This window comes from Mustela erminea, chromosome 16 (genome assembly GCF_009829155.1).
Source record: "Mustela erminea isolate mMusErm1 chromosome 16, mMusErm1.Pri, whole genome shotgun sequence".
NCBI lineage: Eukaryota > Metazoa > Chordata > Mammalia > Carnivora > Mustelidae > Mustela > Mustela erminea.
This window is the reverse complement of record NC_045629.1, coordinates 9,728,439-9,735,284: the sequence shown is the minus strand read 5'-3', so window position 1 is coordinate 9,735,284 and position 6,846 is coordinate 9,728,439. Positions and strand designations below refer to the sequence as shown.

Genomic DNA, 6,846 nt, shown 5'->3' with positions numbered 1-6,846 from the left:
ACCTCATTCTGTCTCTGCCTTTACCCAAGCAACACAAAAGTTAGTATGAACATTACAAAGGAAAGTCATCACTCATTGCTGATTTTTCCCTAAATTTTGTCTGAAAAAAATGGGCCCTCTTTAGAACCCAAATTTTACACACACACACACACACACACACACACACACACACACCCCAATTCTGGATTTTAGCTAAATTAATCAGAAGGTGTTGTGTAATGTGTTTTGGCAATATTCTCCCTTGTGCATGTACACTTTATCTTGGCCCAATGCTTATGTATTTGTGTTATCTGCCATCCGAGGTAAACATTTGAATTATTGGATCCTAGTATAATAGGTCTGTGAATATGGTCCCTTTACAATCATTACAGACTTGTCACCTGAGAATAGAAGGTTTTCTGGGCACAGACCCGCCAGGTCCTGCCCTTTATGCACCTACCAGTGCAGTATCCATCTTCTCTGCTCACACCTGACCAGCAATAGTTATCAACCTATAACAAGCCATAGCCAAACCCTGAAATTTGAAAATATCCTATGAAATCAGAGCTTGCTACTTGCTCTTACATTTAACTTTTCATTGTGATGAGAAATGTCTAAAAGTATTGCATTAAAAATTATGTTTCTAAAACTCTTATAAGTGAAAAGTGCTCCTAACAACTGATCCAAGGCTATAAAAAATAGGATAACAAATTGTGTATAATCCAAACGATATAAAATTTAAAATCATTTGGAGAAGACCTTAGAGGTGGACATGTACCAAAAATATCTTAGGCATTGCCTCCATGGGTAATATGACTGAGGGTGATTTTTTTGGTGGCTGTTTGTTACTTCTTTTTCCTGTATCTTTCAAATTATAATAAGAATGTCACACTTGCTGTGGGTGATGGCTCAGATCTCCCTTACCCCCTGTACACGATTCCAACTGCCGCAAGTCATTACTAACAGGTTGAACCTGTGACTTCTCTCCAGACACCATTTGTTGAAGAGATGGTCTTTTTTCCATTGGACATTCTTTCCTGCTTTGTCAAAGATTAGTTGACCATAGAGTTGAGGGTCTATTTCTGGGCTCTCTATTCTGTTCCATTGATCTATATGTCTGCTTTTGTGCCAGTACCATACTGTCTTGATGATGACAGCTTTCTAATAGAGCTCGAAGTCTGGAATTGTGATACCACCAACTTTGGCTTTCTTTTTCCAACAGTCCTCTGGCTATTTGAGGTCTTTTCTGGTTCCATATAAATTTCAGGATTATTTGTTCCATTTCTTTGGAAAAAGTGGATGGTATTTTGATAGGGACTGCATTAAATGTGTAGATTGCTTTAGGTAGCATAGATATTTTCAAAATATTTGTTCTTCTAATCCATGAGCATGGAACATTTTGCCATTTCTTTGTGTCTTCCTCAATTTCTTTCATGAGTACTCTATAGTTTTCTGAGTAAAGATTCTTTGCCTCATTAGTTTGGTTTATTCCTAAGTATCTATGGTTTGGGGTGCAATTGTAAATGGGATTGACTGCTTAATTTCTCTTTCTTCTGTCTTGTTATTGGTATATATAAAGGCACTGATTTCTGTGCATTGATTTTATATCCTGACACTTTACTGAATTCCTGTATGAGTTCTAGCATATTTGGAGTGGAGTCTTTTGGGTTTTCCACATAAAGTATCATATCTGCAAAGAATGATAATTTGACTTCTTTGCCAATTTGGATGCCTTTAATTTCTTAATGTTGTCTGATTCCTGAGGCTAGGACTTCTAGTACTATGTTGAATAGCAGTGGTGATAATGGACATCCCTACCATGTTCCTGACTTTAGCGGAAAAGCTCTCAGTTTTTCTCCATTGATAATGATATTCGTGGTGGGATTTTCATAGATGACTTTGAGGACATTGAGGTATGTACCCTCTATCCCTACACTGTAAAGAGTTTTGATCAAGAAAGGATGCTGTACTTTGTCAAATGCTATTTCAGCATTTATTGAGAGTATCACATGGTTCTTTTTCTTTCTTTTATTAATGTGTTGTAACACATTGATTGATTTGTGAATATTGAACCACCTTTCAGCCCTGAAATAAATCCCGCTTTGTTGTGGTGAATAATCCTTTTAATGTACTGTTGGATCCTCTTGGTTGGATCCTAGTAATTTGGTGAGAATTTTCACCTCTATGTTCATCAAGGATATTGGTCTGTAATTCTCTTAGTTGATGGGGTCTTTGTATGGTTTTGGGATTGAAGTAATGCTGGCCTCAAAAAAATAAGTTTGGAAGTTTTCCTTCCATTTCATTTTTTGGAACAGTTTCAGGAGAATAGGAATTAATTCTGCTTTAAATGTTTGGTAGAATTCCCCTGGGAAGCCATCTGGCCCTGGACTCTTCTTTGTTGGGAGATTTTTGATGACTGCTTCAATCTCCTTACTGGTTATGAGTCTGTTCAGGTTTCCTATTTCATCCTGGTTCAGTTTTGGTAGTTTATATGTCTCTAGGAATGCATCCATTTCTTCCAGATTGTCAAATTTGCTGGCATATAGTTGCTCATAATATGTTCTTATAATTGTTTGTATTTCTTTGGTATTTGTTGTGATCTCTCCTCTTTCATTCATGATTTTATTAATTTGGGTCCTTTCTTTTTTCTTTTTGATAAGTCTGGCCAGGGAATTATCAATCTTATTAATTCTTTCAAAGAACCAGCTCCTAGGTTAATTGATTTGCTCTATTGGTTTTTTTGTTTGTTTCTTTCTATTTCATTGATTTCTGCTCTGATCTTTATTATTTCTCTTCTCCTGCTGGGTTTAGGCTTTCTTTGATGTTCTTTCTCCAGCTCCTTTAGGTGCAGGGTTAGGTTATGTATTTGAGACCTTTCTTGTTTCTTAAGAAAGGCTTGTATCACTATATATTTTCCTCTCAGGACTACCTTTGCTGTGTCCACAGATTTTGAACAGTTGTGTTTTCATTATCATTTGTTTCCATGAATTTTTTCAATTCTTCTTTAATTTCCTAGTTGACCTCTTCATTCTTTAGAAGGATGCTCTTTAGCCTCCAGGTATTTGGGTTCTTTCCAAATTTTGTCTTGTGATTGAGTTCTAGCTTCAGAGCATTGTGGTCTGAAAATACGCAGGGAATGATCCCAATCTTTTGGTACCAGTTGAGACCTGATTTGTGACCCAAGATGTGATCTATTCTGGAGAATGATCCATGTGCACTAGAGAAGAATGTGTATTCTGTTGTTTTGAGATGGAATGTTCTGAATATATATGTGATGTCCAGCTGGTCCAGTGTGTTTGTTGATCTTTTGCTTAGATGATCTGTCCATTTCAGTGTGGAGGGGGTATTAAAGTCCCCTACTATTATTGTATTATAGTCAACGTGTTTCTTTGATTTTGTTATTAATTGGTTTATGTAGTTGGCTGCTTCCATGTTAGGGGCATAGATATTTAAAATTGTCCAATCTTCTTGTTGGACAGACCCTTTAAGTATGATATAGTGTCCTTCCTCATCTCTTATTATAGTCTTTTTGGCTTAACATCTGATGTATCTGATATAAGGATTGCCACCCCAGCTTTCTTTTGATGTCCATTAGCATGGTAAATTATTTTCCATCCCCACACTTTAAATCTGGAGGTGTCTTTGGGTCTAAAATGAGTTTCTTGTAGACAGCATATTGATGGGCTTTGGTTTTTTATCCATTCTGATACCCTGTGTCTTTTGATGGGGGCATTTAGCCCATTTACATTCAGGGTAACTATTGAGAGATATGAAGTTAGTGCCATTGTATTGCCTGTAAGGTGACTGTTACTGTATATTGTCTCTGTTCCTTTCCTGTCTACTACTTTTAGGCTCTCTCTTTGCTTACTTAGAGGATCCCTTTCAACATTTCCTGTAGAGCTGGTTTGGTGTTTACAAACTCTTTTAGATTTTATTTGTCCTGGAAGTTTTTTTTATCTCTCCTATTTTCAGTGATAACTTAGCTGGATATAGTATTCATGACTGCATGTTTTTCCTCATTTAGTGCTCTGAATATATCGTGCCAGTTCTTTCTGACCTGCCAGGTCTCTGTGGATAAGACTGCTACCAATCTAATATTTTTACCATTGTATGTTACAGTTCTGGGCTGCTTTCAGGATTTTTTCTTTGTACTAAGATTTGTAAGTTTTACTATTAGATGATGGGGTGTGAACCTATTCTTATTCATTTTGAGGGGGGTTCTTTGCACTTCCTGGATTTTGATGTTTGTTCCCTTTGCCATATTAGAGAAATTCTCTACAATAATTTATTTGCTCTAATATACATTCTGCCCCCTCTCTCTTTCTTCTTCTCGAATCCCAATTATTCTAATATTGTTTTGTCTTATGGTATCACTTATTTCTCCAATTCTCCCCTCGTGGTCCAGTAGTCATTTGTCTCTCTTTCGCTCAGCTTCTTTATTCTCTGTCATTTGGTCTTCTATATCACTAATTCTCTCTTCTGTCTCATTTATCCTAGCAGTAAGAGTCTCCATTTTTGATTGCACCTCATTAATAGCTTTTTAAATTTCAACTTGGTTAGATTTTAGTTCTTTTATTTCTCCAGAAAGGGCTTTTATTTCCCCAGACAGGGTTTCTCTAATATCTCCCATGCCTTTTTCAAACCCAGCTAGTACCTTGAGAATCATCATTCTGAACTCTAGGTCTGACATATTACCAACATCCATATTGATTAGGTCCCTAGCCTTCAGTACTGCCTCTTGTTTTTTGTTTGTTTCTTTGGTTGGCTGGGTTTTTTTGTGGTGACTTTTTCTACCTGGTCAGTTTATCCAGATAAGAATATATGAATGAAAGAATAAAATACTAAAAGGATGCAAAGACCCCAGTATAATGTGCATTAACTAAATCAAAAGAGAACCCAAATCATGGGGAGAAGATAGAGGGTAAAAAGAAGTTCCAAAAAATAAATAAATAAATAAATAAGAAAAAGATAAAACATATTATCTGGTGAATAGAACAGAGCCACCCACTTGATTTTGGGAGTATTTCAGTCTCTTAGAAGAAGCTATGTCCCAAAATTTTAAGTAAGAAAAGAAAAGAAAAAAAAATATATATATATATACACACACACACACACACACAAAAATAAGGGTAAACACGATGAAGGGATGGAATATGACTGTAAATATAATTTTTTTTTTAAATTCTAAAAAAGGAGTTGATAATATAGGTTGGTTGGAAAAAGAAAGAAAAAGAAAGTGGAGAGAATTTGCTCAGGGCGGAGACTAGAACAAACCCTGAGCTAGATTTAGGGTATAGTTTGATCTATTAAAAGAAGTTGTGTCCCAAAATTTTTTAGAAGAAAAAACCCTATATGTATACAAAAGATAACGTTAGATACAATGAAGGACAAAATATGACTATAATAATAAAGGCTCAAAAAGATTTTTTAAGAAAGTTATTGTTAACATAAACTAGTTATAAAACGTTAATAGAGGGTCTGCGGAGCCATAAGGCGAACTGCGGGAAGATCCCAGCCCTGTACACATGGGGCAGAGCCAGCCAAGAGGCAGGGAGAGGCCAGAGCTGTCGTTCCGGGCGACCCACTCGAGGATGGCTCCCAGTCTTCTGGAAGGTGCTTAGCTTGGGGAAAGCAAACCCTCGCCCTGCTCCTTTTCCATTGAGAGCATTTTAGGACTGGACCAGAAGAAAGACTGTGTTCCCTCAATGAAACCCCGCAGGCCCTGGGCCGACACCTGCGGCTCCTCAGGGAAAGATGTTAACCTACGTGTGCATATCCCAAGCCTTCCCAATGGGATATCCTTCCCTTGTACTGTGGATCACCCAGTGCCAGAAGAAAGATTTTTGAAATACAAAAATTACTTTTCAGCCTCAGAAAGACTTTCATTGAAAAGAGAGCTGAGTTAGTATCGAGGGCGGAGACCCAGAACTGCTTTTACTCAAAACCAGATTGAAGTGTTAGAAAATGTCTTTAGAGTTAACTGCTATCCTGGCATTGACATCAGAGAAGACTTAGCTCGAAAATTGAATCTAGAGGAAGACAGAATCCAGATCTGGTTCCAAAATCGGCGTGCAAAGCTAAAAAGGTCCCATAGAGAATCACAGTTTCTAATGGCGAAAAAAAATTTCAACACGAATCTCCTGGAATAGATAGAAATCTAAACATTTGAGATTCTCTTACAATTGCAGACCATGAAGAATCAATGGAAATATCAAGTGATAAAAATGTGATGTTTTCTTTTCTGCATTTAATCTGAGTGTTGTCATTTTTTCCCTAAAATATATTGTAAATATTTACTGTTATAACATGGTACCTATTATACTTGGGCACTTTTAGTTACAATAAAGCCCTTTCCTATATATTTTAATAAAATTTTCAGAAAAAGCCAGCTATTTTTTAAGTGAATTTAATCTAATAAATGTTAAGCAAATTTAATCTAATAAATTAGTTCAGTAAAATCAGCAAACTCATGACTAGGTGATTCCACAAGCTGGATTCAATTTACAAAACAATTCAAGTAAAATAATCTGAAGAATGGCACAAAGATATGATCTGTTTCAATTACTCTTCTTTAAGTGCATTTTGAAACGGGATTATTAGTTTCTCTTAATTTCTGGCATAAAGCAGCAAAAAATTTTCACCATCTATCAATACAAATCCTTCTAGCATGCCAGTTTCAAGTTTTTTTGTTTTTCTAAGCAAAATCATTATGGGAAGGTAGAGATAGAAAGGTATCAGTTTCCTATTCATACATACATTGTAAAAAGATTCTAACTGGAAATAAATGCAAAAATTTAAAATAAAAAAAATGTTAATAGAGGAAAAAATAAAAGTTTAAAAAAATTAGAATAAGAAAAAAAATAAAAT

The 6,846-nt window shown here is 35.8% G+C and overlaps 1 pseudogene; it reads left to right on the top strand.

Moving 5' to 3' along the window:
* The first annotated feature begins 5,504 nt into the window (after positions 1-5,504).
* LOC116575376 lies at positions 5,505-6,367 on the top strand (annotated as a pseudogene).
* Positions 6,368-6,846: the final 479 nt, after the last annotated feature.